Source organism: Balaenoptera physalus, assembly GCF_965194825.1.
Source record: "Balaenoptera physalus genome assembly, chromosome: 2".
NCBI lineage: Eukaryota > Metazoa > Chordata > Mammalia > Artiodactyla > Balaenopteridae > Balaenoptera > Balaenoptera physalus.
This window is the reverse complement of record NC_138883.1, coordinates 166,675,490-166,689,795: the sequence shown is the minus strand read 5'-3', so window position 1 is coordinate 166,689,795 and position 14,306 is coordinate 166,675,490. Positions and strand designations below refer to the sequence as shown.

The 14,306-nt window shown below is 38.0% G+C and overlaps 1 protein-coding gene and 1 long non-coding RNA gene across 2 annotated transcripts in view; one reads left to right on the top strand and one right to left on the bottom strand.

Moving 5' to 3' along the window:
- LOC309654731 (uncharacterized protein) overlaps positions 1-14,306 on the top strand; it is a gene marked incomplete at its 5' end in the record, with an annotated part of 155,272 nt that overhangs the window by 109,373 nt on the left and 31,593 nt on the right. The gene's annotated exons all lie outside the window — the stretch shown is intronic.
- Positions 11,867-14,306, bottom strand: part of LOC309655061 — a 29,444-nt gene continuing 27,004 nt past the window's right edge. Inside the window, exon 2 of the long non-coding RNA XR_014260593.1 lies at positions 11,867-12,154. This is a non-coding gene — a long non-coding RNA (uncharacterized lncRNA). The remainder of the gene's footprint in view (positions 12,155-14,306) is intronic.

The window sequence follows — 14,306 nt, the reverse complement described above, 5'->3', positions numbered from 1 at the left end:
TGGGGTGGGGGGGGAATTTCTCATTCTATCCGTCCACTTTTCTAGTGTTTTTCCTCATATCATGTTTAACACCTCCCACCTTGAAGTCACTTAAACATGTAATAACATGTTCTTTTAAATCAGTCTTCTAGATTATTTATGAAGATGTTAAACAAAGCTGGGTTTGACCTTAAACCCTACCAGGTCTGCTAATCTAAACCAAAATCGTTCACTCACATGCTGCTTCACTTTAAAGTATTCATTGTTTACAGTCTTATCTAAGATACATTTCGTAGTATCAATAACCAAAGGAATTCATCTCCATTTCTCTAATGCGTATGCTACCAAATGCTTACCCCACAGTCCAGATGTTTTACATCCTTTTGTCTATTCATTTGATAATTGTAAGAAAAATGTGATCTCACAATCCTCTTAGTGGCCACCTACAAAGAAGCAAGGATGTGAATCCCTTAGAATCAGTTTGTTCCTAAGAGTTAGATAATAAGTCAGTAAGTAAACAGAAGAAATGAGCACTACAGACAGATGCCTTATACAGATAAGCAGATCTTCTTCAGGTTGGAGTAACAACATAGAAGAGAGAGAGAGGAAGGAAGGAAGGAAGGGTGGGAGGGAGGGAGGGAGGGAAGGAGGGAGGGAAGAAAACAGTAAAGCAGAGAAACTTCTTATTATGAAAGGTAACAGTACATGAGTTCACAGACACAGTTAGAATTAAGCAAAGCCTGTGATGAAAAGCAATAGATGACACGTGATGTTTGGATGCAGACACAAAGAAACAACGGAAAAGTAGAATCCAAGCTGCATTCTAATGAGAAATGTGGAAGTTTAAGGCTTTGAGCAAGATTCATGATACGATGAAAGAAACTAATTGAAAAGAAAAAGCATTTGGACCCATTCAGTTGAGACACAAATAACAGGTCCCCGATAAAATGAGGGGAGCTCAAAAGGAGAAGAGCTAAAAAAGTGAGCAGATGCTTTAAAAACAAAATTTAAATATTACTATTTATAGAGTGTCATAGAAACAGGTCTGGAACACATCTGAATAGGCATAATATTATCAAAGATGTCTTCCATCTGTAAAAAAGAATACATGGAATAACATTAAGCCACATTTAAGATACTGGTGACTCAGTTTATGGGAGGAGAATGGTGAACTCAATCGCTAATGGTGATAAGAAAAAGTACATCTTGTTAAGGTAGTTATAAACTAAAAAAATTACACGGCTCTGATTATGTCATTCCTCTGCCTAAAGTTTTTACATAACCCCGACTGGGTGACCGTCCAGGCCCTTTGCAAAGTGGGCTCACCCCCTCTAGCACCTCCTCATCTATATCCATTAATGCGTAGTGATGCGTCTCATTACTACCTCAGGACATTCTTGTAGGAAAGTTAATGACACAAAGTACCAAGTACGTGACACGTAAGTGCTTCACAAGTGCTAATTTCCTTCCTTTCCGACTCTCTTTCCCAAGAGCCCGATGTTCTCCACACACCAGGTTATGAGAGCATGCTGTGCTCATAACAGTGCCGTGTCTGTTTCTCATATCCACTCTCTGAAATATCTTGATTGTTTTTAATTTAGCAAAATGCAATTTTTCATAGAGGCCCAGCTTTAATGTGTCTTTTTACCCTGCCAGGCAGAAATGATCACTATCTCTTAGCTGACCCCATCCATAGCACTCTGTTCCTATTGCCAGAATTTCACCTATTTCATTGTTTTCTTTCCCTCTGACCTCAAGCTCCCTGAGGACAGCAACTGCATATCCAGAGTGTAACAAAGTTGATCATTCATTTATCCCACCACTAAACACTGATTGAGCACCTATTATGTTACTAAGTATCATGGATACAAAGTTAAGAAGAAATAGTCATTGCTTTCAGAGAACTCCAGTCTGTTGTGGAAAAGAGGTACATAAAGAAATATTGTTAATAATGACTTCCAATGGGATGTCAGGGGATTTGTGATTTCTTCTTAAGGCTATTCTGGATTGTTTGCGTGTTTATAATGAGGATTTTGTTTTTAAAAAATCAATATGCTATTTTCACTTGGAAAAGAAGAATCGATGATAGAATTCTGTAAGGCATAATGGGAGCACCAAGGAGGAAAGCAAAGGGAAGGCAGCTCAAAAGAAGCTTCCTAGGGGATCTCAACAATGGGTTCCATCCATTAGAAGCACTAACGGGTGAGACAACAGATCTCAAGCCCGGCCCTGTTTCCCTACGCAGTGGTCTAAGAAGGCTAAACTATGCTCACAGGATTATTTTCTGACTTGACAGTACTTTGGTTTCTTAATTCATATCTTCCTTTTAAGAAAAAAATTTTATTGGAGTATAGTTGATTTACAATGTTGTGTTAGTTTCTGCTGTATAGCAAAGTGAATCAGTTATACATATACATATATCCACTCTTTTTTAGATTCTTTTCCCATATAGGTCACTACAGAGTATTGGGTAGAATTCCCTGTGATATACAGTAGGTCCTTATTAGTTATCTATTTTATGTATAGTAGTGTGTATATGTCAATCCCAATCTCCCGATTTATCCCTCCCCCTACTCTCCCCCCTGGTAACCATAAGTTTGTCTTCTACATCTGTAACTCTATTTCTGTTTTGTAAATAAGTTCATTTGTATAATTTTTTAAGATTCCACATATAAGTGATATCATATGATATTTGTCTTTCTCTGAGTTACTTAACTTAGTATGATAATCTCTAGGTCCATAATTCATATCTTCCAAATTATGTGCTTTATTTTTTATTTATTTATTTTATTATTATTATTAATTTTTTCTTTTTTTTGGGCCCCTGCAGTGGAAGTGCAGAGTCTTAACCACTGGACAGCCAGGGAAGTCCCTAAATTATGTGCTTTAAAGACCCACATCTCATACCAAACAAATAAAAGTACTCCCAGACCACCCATCTGACTTTCTTGAACAATTCCAAGAGGACTTTCAGATTATCTTGTATCTAATATTCTCTCATTCATTAATTTAAAAATACTTACTGAGTACCACCAGTGAGGTGTACTAGTCTGTGATCAACGATGGCTCATTAATTTCAATTATCTATCACTAAATTTTAAAATAACTTGTATTTTTATATTTCAGACACAGTTCCTTGATTTTTTTTTTTTTTCTATGATTTGCCCACAGAATTGTCTCCTAAACATACTTGCCATTCCTCTTTGGCCCTTGCCACTTCCTGTGTGTGACAGGAACATTCGTCTGTTATTAATGACCTAGATTCTGGAGATTAAAGGTGAATGAGACAGAGTCCCTGCCTTCAGAGGACTCACATTCTAGCCAACAGGGGCTTGAGTAGAAGAATAACTTCAGGTCTCCATATGATACAATAGTTTCTTACAGGGCATAATGGCAAAACTCTCTAGGCACCAAAGTTAGACTCAGACACGATCACATAGTAGACTTTACTAGGCAAAGCGTGATTGGGGAGAGCAATTCATTGTTTCTGAAGGAAAATACTTGGTAATGCCTTCTAAGTTCTCCTACCCACTATGATGGTGGAGCCACTTCAGTGGGTTCAGGTGAATGGAATCTGGTAGAAAGAACATTGAGGGGAGGGATTAGGTAAGTGGGTTCTGGTCCTTGCTGCTGGACCCTAACTAACTGTAGGGATTTGGACAAGTTTTATTTATTTATTTGTTTGTTTATTTATTTATTATACTTTATTTATTTTAAGGAACATGGACAAGTTATTTAACATTATGGGTGCCTCATTTATAAAATACCAGGGTTGCTCCTACACTGTTGGTGGAAATGTAAATTGGTGCAGCCACTATGAAAAAAGTATGAGTTTCCTTAAAAAACTAAAAACAGAGCTACCGTATGATCCAGCAATCCCACTCCTGGGCATATATCTGGAAAGGGCAAAAACTCTAATTCAAAAAGATACATGCACCCCAGTGTTCATAGCAGAACTATTTACAATAGCCAAGACATGGAAGCAACCTAACTGTCCATCAACAGATGAATGGATAAAGAAGATGTGGTATGTATACACAATGGAACACCACTCAGCCATAAAAAGGAATGAAATGCTGCCATTTACAGCAACGTGGATGGACCTAGAGATTATCATGCTAAGTGAAGTAAGTCAGACAAGGAGACACAAATATTATATGATATCACTTACATGTTGAATCTAAAAAATAATACAAATTAACTTATTTGCACAACAGAAATAGACTCACAGGCATAGAAAGCAAACTTAGGGTTACCAAAGGGGAAAGGGGGGGAGGGATAAATCAGGAGTTTGGGATTAACATATACACACTACTATATATAAAATAGGTAAACAAAAAGGATTTACTATATAGCACAGGGAACTGTATTCATTATCTTGTAATAACCTATAATGTAAAAGAATCTGAATATATAACTGAATCACTTTGCTGTACACCTGGAAGTAACACAACATTGTAAATCAACTATAGTTCAATAAAAAATAATAAAATAAAATAAAATACCAGGGTTGGACTACAGTTGTAGTTTTCAAGATGTTTTCCAATAAGTGCCCTCAGGATAGGAGAAAGGGAATATTGACCAGCTGGGTTCCTATCTGCCCACTCCTTCTTCACCCACAGCAGTTCTGCTTTAACTTTGTTTATATGTTGGGTTTCCACTTCCACTTTCTTTCTCTCTTTTTTTGTTTTTTAGATATAATTGACGTATAACATTATATTAGTTCAAGTGTACAACATAATGATGGGATCTTACGCTTTCTTTTGAGGTGAAGTTTGACCTCTCAGATTTCTTTTTAATCCTATCATTCTAAGACTCTGTGAGTCTATAGGCCAAGTATTCATGCTCTTCTGTACACTTATATTAATAAGGCCCTTTCAGGTTGGAAGCAAGAGAGAGCAACAGAGTTTATCTCAGATGATGGGGGAACTCAGAAAGACCTAGAAACCATGTCAGCACAGTCTAGTCTCACTGAAGAATTAGACGAAGCTGTAGTAACCAAAACAACATGGTACTGCCATAAAAGCAGACACATAGACCAATTGAACAGAACTGAGAGCCCCCAAATAAACCTATGCATATAAGGTCAACTAATATTTGACAAGGGAGCTAAGAATACTCAATGCGGAATTGATAGTCTCTTCAATAAATAGTGTTGGGAAAACTGGACACATGCAAAAGAGTGAAACCAGACCACTACTTTACACCATTCGCAAAAATTAACTCAAAATGGATTAAGGACTTAAATGTTAGACCTGAAGCCATAAAACTCCTAGGAGAAATCAAGGGAAAAACTCCTTGACATCAGTCTTGGCCATGATTATTTTGGATATGACCCCAAAAGCACAAACAACAAAAGCAAAAATCAATGAGTAGGACTACATCAACCAAAAAAAGTCTGCACAGTAAAAGAAATCATCAACAAAATGAAAAGGCAACCTACAGAATGGGAGAAAATATTTACAAATCATATATTTGGTAAGAGATTAATATATATATATATAAAGAGATTAATATATATAAAGATAAGAGATTAATATATACAACTCAGTAGCAAAAAAAAAAAAGCAAATAATCTAATTAACTTGAATAGAGCTTTTTCCAAAGAAGACATACAAATGGTCAAAAGTATGTGAAAAGATGCTTAACATCACTAATCATCAGGGAAATGCACATCAAAACCAAAATGAGGTGTCACTTCACACCTGTTAAAATGGCTATCATCAAAAAGAAAAGATAAAAAGTGCTGGCGAGAACATGGAGAAAGGAGAACCCTCATTCACTGTTGGGAATGTAAATTGGTACAGCCACGATGGAAACAGTATGGAGGTTCCTAAGAAAATTAAAAATAAAACTACCAGATGATCCAGCAATCCCATTTCTGGGTATTTATCAGAAGGAAATGAAACAACTATATTGTAGACATATTCAACACTTACATCATTCAGTGAAGCATTGTTCACCGTAGCCAAGACATGGAAACAACCTAAGTGTCCATTAATGGATGAATAGATAAAGAAGATGTGAAAACACACACACACACACACACACACACACACACAGGAATATTATTTAGTCATAAAAAAGAAGGAATTCTGCTATTTATTAAAGCATTGGATGAACCTTGAAGGCATTATGCTAAGTGAAATTAGTCAGACAGAGAAAGACAAATACTGTACGATCTCACTTATACATGAAATCTAAAAGGCTGAACACGTAGAAATAGAGAGTGGAATGGTAGTTGCCAGGGGCTGGGGGGGTTGGGGAAATGGGAAGATATTTGTCATAGGGTACAAACCTCCAGTTATAAGAGGAATAAGTTCTGGGAGTCTAAGGTACCGCATGGTGGCCTTAGTCGACAATACTGTCTTGTATTCTTGAAAGTTGCTAAGAGAGTAGATCTTAAATGTTCTCATCCTAACAACAAAAAATTATAATTATGTGAGGGGAAGGATGTGTTAGCTAACCTTACTGTGGTATTCATTTCCCCATATATACACGTATCAACTCATCACGTTGTACACCTTAAACTTACACAATGTTATACCTCAGTAAAGCTGTGGGGTGGGGGGCATGAAGGCCTATCCTATCCCAGTGGTAACTCCTGGTGTTCAGTAGTTCTGGAGACTGGGCACCAAGTGGGCTTCAGTGCCGCCCATTCTGGTGGCTCCGCCATACTCATGACACAGCTTCTGTCCACTGCTTCCTCTCCACACTACATCTAGAGCACAAGTTCCCAGTGGGAGAACCTGACGGAGCTGGTTAGTGTGAATCCAGTATGAAAGGCCTTTTATCGGCTGGCATTTTGCAAATTTCCAAGTTCTAATCAACTGTGGTCAAGGCCCCAGGATCACATGACATGAAGCTTGGCAACTTATGTATAACCACCAGCTAGGGCTGCTTTGTCCCAAGGAGCCTATAAGTATGTCAGCTCCCTAGAGTTTCACGGTCTGTCTAGTTCACTTCTATAGCTGGCTTTCATCCAATGGCTATTGTATTATTTCATATTTTTATAGTAGGAACTACCCAGGGTGCTAGGCTTTGAGTTATTAAGCGTTGAATGGAACGGGTATCATATGTTACAACATTCCAAGGGGAATAAATCTTTAGGATAACTCTGGTGGTAAAGATGGTAATAAAACAAGGTATCAAAATAGAAAGATCAGCCCAGCTACCATGAAACAGAGTGTCCCATTCTAAATCTAGGTTTTTGGGGAAAAGTAAAGGTAATTTACAGCATTAATAGTAAGTGTAAACCCTTTCTTAAGCCTATAACATCTGGAAAGGTGTGAAGGTACTATTCCTTATCAGAGGGAAAAATCTTATTTTTACATAATCATATCACAAATGCACAGAGGCCAAATTAAGTCACAAAACAGACAAGTTTGCTTTTTTAAAAAAATAAATTTATTTATTTTATTTATTTATTTTTGGCTGTGTTGGGTCTTCATTGCTGCGCACGAGCTTTCTCTAGTTGTGGCGAGCAGGGGCTACTCTTTGTAGCGGTGCGCAGGCTTCTCATTGCGGTAGCTTCTTTTGTTGCGGAGCACGAGCTGTAGGCGCATGGTCTTCAGTAGTTGCAGCACGCTGGCTCAGTAGTTGTGGCACATGGGCCCTACGGTGCACGGGCTTCAGTAGTTGTGGTGCACGGGCTTAGTTGCTCCGCGGCATGTGGGATCTTCCCGGACCAGGGCTCGAACCTATGTCCCCTGCATTGGCAGGCGGATTCTTAACCACTGCACCACCAGGGAAGCCCCTGACAAGTTTGCTTTTTGCATCAAGTCCCCTCTCAGTACTTAGAGGCCACATCAGAGAGGTACTTGGTAATCTCTTCTTTCTGTCTTTGTTCCCTCGGTGTTTTTTACCCCTTGCTCAGGCTCTCTCCTCCACCCCAATCCCCGTTAATTGATCGCTTTGATTTTCTTCTCAGTAAAGCTGACCATGCAGCATGAGGGAGGGGATTGTAGGTCCTTCTGAGAAGAGAAAACCTCCACCAGACCAACTTTTTTTCCTTCTCTTGCTGATATTGATCACCTTCATAACATAAATACCAAGGGTTGTTTTGCTCTGCTTCTCTTTTCCACTTAAAAAAGATCCCTCCCAGGGTGGAGGGTGGGGAGTGAAAAGGGGAATGCTGGAAGGAGAAAAGCTTACCTGCCACCCCATCTTAATGAAAATTAACAGAGACCAGAATCTGTGAAGCCCTGGCATTGCTGTTGCTGGCTCTCTCATTAAATCAGCTTGCTCTCCCTAGTGTACGTGTAATTTCCATTCAAATTGACTCAGTCCCAAACAGGAAAGAAAGACTAGATTACATTATGTTACATTACGAAAGATACAGGTGCTATTGCAAGTGCATTTGGAATTTTTTGAGTTTAAAAGACAAGACCAGTTGTGAAGTTTCTATGGTTCTATGTATACTGATACCAAGTTAAGTCAAAGTGAATACCTTTGCCTTCATCTGATGGGAGTTGTGTTTAATTAGTGAAATTTGGATTATAGTAGAAGTTTATATTTAAACCAGGAGTTTATATTTTAAAAGGTAAAAATTCACACAAAGCTAAATAGGAAAAGTACAATCCTAAGGTTCTTGATGTTTTCAAAATCTGTCACTGACAAGAAACAAATGTCAGGATATTGATTTTAGTCTTAAACATTTAGAGAAGAGGAACCTAAGCCAGCCAGTGTGGTAAAGGTAAATTTTCTTTAATAAAAGAGCTGTGGGGCTTCCCTGGTGGCACAGTGGTTGAGAATCTGCCTGCTAATGCAAGGGACACGGGTTCGAGCCCTGGTCTGGGAGCATCTCACAGCCGCAGAGCAACTGGGCCCGTGAGCCACAACTACTGAGACTGCGCATCTGGAGCCTGTGCTCCGCAACAAGAGAGGCCGCAATAGTGAGAGGCCTGCGCACCGCGATGAAGAGTGGCCCCCACTTGCCACAACTGGAGAAAGCCCTCGCACAGAAACGAAGACCCAACACAGCCATAAATAAATAAAAATTAAAAAAAAAAAAAAAAAAGAGCTGTGAACTCAAACTATACTATGAGGCCAAAGTCATTTTTACTGGAATACATCTCATGTAGTTATTGAGCTTTCTACTACTAAGATTCATGTGTATTAATTAGACTTAATATGATATCATGGTTTGCTTTCATTGTATAGTTAATTATATTTCATTATTAACACTTTTGACTACAAATCCAATCGAGATTTCTCGTTATCAATCCATCACAGAGTTCTGCGAATTCCAACCGCCAAGTATCTTTATTTCGACCACTACCCCGACCCCATCCTCCCTCACTCAGACTATTGGCATGGCCTTCTAATTGGTCTCCTGCTCCCTTCCGCCCTGGTCCGTCTCCCATCTGTTCTCCACCAGACAGACAGAAGGCATGTTTGCAAATGCATACAGGCGAAAAGAAAGACAAACTCTTTACCGCAACCTACAGGGCCCTTATGATTTGGCCCTTACCTGCTTCCCGCTCTCATCTTGCACAAGCTACTGCTCAGTCTTTCAGAGCCTCATATTGGCCTCCAGCCACAGAGCCCTGCACATGCATCTAGGACCCTCTTTCCAGAATCCTCTCCCCTCCCCTCTTTACCTTATTAACTCCAAGCACCTTTCAGGTCTCAACTCAAGGGCCTCTTCCTCCAAGAAGCCTGCTCTGATCTCCTTCCCTGACTAGATCCCTCTTAACATCCCTCTTAAGGCGTGTGATTAGTGCTGTGTAACTCTTCTTCCTAGCCCTTGTCACAGTCATGCTGCTTTATTGGTTTGGAGATTATTTGATGAATGTCTCTCTCCTCTACTTGACTAGTAGTTCATTGAGGAGAGGAATCAAGTCTTTTTGCTCACTCCAGGCCTAGAAGTGTACCTCATACATAGTGGCACCCAATAAGTCTATGTTGTATGAATAACATGAAAATAGCCCAAAATAAATATAGGTACATTTGTATTTTATGGATTGAAATGTATAGATACAAAATTACTATTATGCCATAAATCCAACTACTTTAACAATTAAGAGAAAAAATAAAACTGAACTTAGGCTTTTATTTATTTGTTTATTGGGAAATAGTAAATCATTCAAAGTGTTGTTTTACTAAAATGGTTAGTTTTTCGTGCCATCCATGAATATTAAATTGTCAAACTATGTATGTCAACCTCAAACTCCCATGACATTCTTTTTACCCTCCAAAGTTAAAAAATTTATTGGCTCATGATTTTGAAATATTAAAGTGCTTCTCAATTTTAGCTTTGATTGAGTTTTACAGCTTTTTTAAAAATAAAGAAAATACTACCAAAAAATTAAAATGGAAAGTGTTACTGATGTTAAGTATAGTAGGCAGGATGGCAACAACTTAAGAAAACTAAGAGTATTGTGCTCTATTTTCAGGTGGTTTCTCATAATTTATGTTTCTACTTCAATAAATATTGCTGTTTGCGAGTTTTTCCTTGCCTGGACCTCGTACAGGTTTAAATGTGTTTAAAAATTGGGATAGTTAACTTTTATGGTCAGAAACATTTGATTCTAAATGTATAATCCTTGGTGTTTTCAGTGAAGTAAACATGTGTGAACAGTCTGGAAGAAGAAATTCCATTACCACATTGAACAGAAACGGAATTAACTCCTTAATTTTCTGTGTAATCTTCGAGGGGATTTTCATCTAATCGCTTGACTTTTCAAATAGAAATATTTTGCCCAAGTCAGACATTAGCAATTGGATACTTCGGTGATGTAACAAAGTACTCAAAACAAATCATGCTAATGATTTAAGAGTGTTTTTTGTTCACGGGGATCCATGTCATCTGAAAATAGTGCCTGTTACAGAGTGGGCATTTAATATTTGTTGAGTGATAAAATATATATGTAAGTCTAATTTTAAAAGCTTGATTAATCTATAACATAATAAATCTTTCATTTTTGGAAATTAATTCTTAATTCAGCTAATCTTAACGGCTTTGCAATAAGTAGACCTGTGGGTTCTCACGCTTTAGAGAAAATGGAGGCATATTTCATTTGTAAAGAGGGGAAAACCTTTTCAGTGAGTTTTTAATGTCCAAAAGAGGCTGTGGCTGGAATGAAATATTCAGTTACTTGTGGTTTATTTAATACTCAGTTTATTCAAGCCAATAAATTCAACTTATAGATATTGATGTTTTATTTAGAAATCTAATACTTGTATGTTAAAATACAAAATGATGGCTTTCACTTTTTCTTTGAATGATCTCATAAACTTGACAGTTTAATTTCTCCTAGTCTTTTATTTATGTTTTAAATACCAAAGGTACAAAGAATGTTAAAGTACATACTGATGCCTACCACTAGCTTAAGAAATAAAGTATCACAGGTAACTTTTGAAGTTCCCAAACTACTCCTTCTGAAATGTATTTTCTACTCCCACACACTACCACTATTCTGAATTATAGACTATAAATGTTTACTGTAAATAATACAGTATATTGTTCTGTATGCTTTAAAACTGCATAAACAGTATATCACAGGTTGGGCTCTCTAGAAGCAGACACTGACCCTGAGTGGCTTGTGGCTTGTCTGTGGCCTGTCTTTTCATTCTTTTTTAAAACATGGACTTGTTTGCTAAATAGAGGTTTTAATTTTTTTACACTTTTGTGTGGTCACATTTATCAATCTTTTTCTTCACAGTTTGTATTTTTGGTATCTTATTTTCAAAATCTCTCTTCATCCCAAGGTTGTAAACATATTCTTCTACATGTAGAAGCTCTCTTGCTCCCACTTATATCTTTAACTCTTGTGATGGTTAATTTTTATGTGTTAACTTGGCTGGGCCACAGGTGCCCAGATAGTTGGTCAAACATTATTTTGGATGTTTCTGTGAGGATGTTTTGTGGTTTTTTTAAATTAATTAATTAATTAATTAATTAATTATTTTTGACTGTGTTGGGTCTTCGTTTCTGTGCGAGGGCTTTCTCTAGTTCCGGCAAGCGGGGGCCACTCTTCATCGCGGTGCACGGACCTCTCACTATCGTGGCCTCTCTTGTTGCGGAGCACAGGCTCCAGACGCGCAGGCTCAGTAGTTGTGGCTCACGGGCCCAGCTGCTCCGCGGCATGTGGGATCCTCCCAGACCAGGGCTCGAACCCGCGTCCCCTGCATTGGCAGGCAGACTCTCAACCACTGCGCCACCAGGGAAGCCCTGTGAGGATGTTTTTGATGAGATTAATATTTAAATCGGTGGACTTGAGTAAAGCAGATTGCCTTCCCTAATGTGGGTGGGCCTCATCCAATCAGTTGAAGGCCTGAGTAGAACAAAAAAAGCGACCCTTTCCTGAGTAAGAGAGAAATCTCCAGCTGACTGCCTTCACGTTTCATCTGCAGCACTGACTCTACCTGCCTTATGGCCTTTGAAAGCTGAACATCAGCTTTCCCTGGGTCTCCCCCACAACTGGCCCACCCTGAAGATTTGGGGCTCACCAGTCTCCATAATTGTGTGAGCCCGTTCCTTATTATCATCTATCTATCTATCTTTCACCTATCTATCTATCTACCTACCTATCTATCTATCATCTATCAACTATCTATCTAACCATCCATCTAGCTAGCTATCCTGCTATTTAATCTATCTGTTTGTCTATTTACCTATCCATCCATCTGTATCTTCTATTGATTCTGTTTCTCTGGACAACTCTGACAAATATAATCCCCCCTCACCCCTGAAATAATTTTTATGTATGTATGGGAGGTAAAGATTCAATATTACATTTTACAAACAGAAAACCAAGCGTTCCATCACCATTCTTTAAACAGTCCATCCTTTACCCACTGATCTACAATGCTGCTCTGTCATAATCAGTCATACATTGGCATGTCATAATTATTACAGCTTTAAAATGAATCTTGATATCTGGGAGAACACAATCTCTGCTCCCCTTTTCTTCTGGCTATTTGGGGCCCTTTTCTTTCATATAAATTTTACAGCCATCCTATCAAGTCTGCAAAAAGTTATGAGTTTTTATTAGAATTTCATTGCATTTCATTAATTTGGAGAGAATTGACATATTTATATTAATACATTTTTCTATTCTTAAATTTATTTAGGCTACAAAGTTCTTGCACATCTGTTTTTAATATTTATTCATAAGTACCTTTTTTTTTTGGTTCTGAGGCTCCATTTGTTGCTAGTGTATAGAAATGCCATTGATTTTTTTTTTATAATTGATTTGCTTTTTCTATATCTATTGAAATAAAATTTAATTTTTTCCTTTAGTGTGGTGGAATCCATTAATTGATTTTTCTAATGTCAAACTGGCTTTGCATTTCTGGAATTATCCCATGTTGGTCACTGTATGTATTACTTATCTTTTGCTCCATAGCAAGTTACCCCAAAACATAGCAGCTTAAATAACAAATATTTATCATCTCGTACAGTTTCTGTGGGTCCGGAAGCCAGGAATGGCTTAGCTGAGTGATTCTAGCTCAGGGTGTCTTACAAGGTATCAGTCAAGGTCTTGGCAGGGGTTACAGTCACTTGGAGGCTTGATTGGGCTGGAGGAACCACTTCCAAGCTCACTCACATGGCCCTGGGCAGGCTTAGCTCCTCACCACGTGCGCCTCTCCCTCTGATGCTTATGACATGGCTTCTGGCTTCACCCAAAGTGAATGATCTGCAAGGAAGATCAATAGTTAGAAGCCTTCACATCTTTAATAAACAAATCTCAGAAGTGACACACCATCACACCTACTGTATTCTGTTGGTCACATACACCGACCTTGATACAGTGGGAACTACCTGGAGGTGGGGACCACTGGGGATCCTGGAGGTTGGCACAGTCATGATGTTTTATACTCTCTGCATATTGCTGGATTCAGTTTGCTAATACTTTACTACAACTTTCGCGTCTATATTGGACTCTAATTTTTCTTTCTCAGTACCAAGTTTACACTAGCCTTGTAAAATGAGATTAGTAGTGTTCTCTCTTTTTCTATTCTTGAAGGAGTTTGTGTATAATATCAGAAGAAAATCTTCAGAATATCAGAATTATTTATTCCTTCACTGTTAGAATTCAATAGGGATCCATCTAGTCCCCATATTTTCCTTGATTCAATTCCTTCAACTGCATTGAAAGATCATTTGGGTTTTAAAACCACTCAGTTTTTCTATTTCTTCTTAAGACAGTTGATGTAAATTGTACTTTAATAAAATTTGTTCGTTTAATCAACATTTTCAGATTCATTGGCATAAAATTGTCCATAATGACTTTTTATTCTGTATTCAGTATTTCTAGCTTTTATAGTAATGTCCTCTTTTTCTGATATTGGTTATTTGTGCTGTCATTTTTTTTTTTATT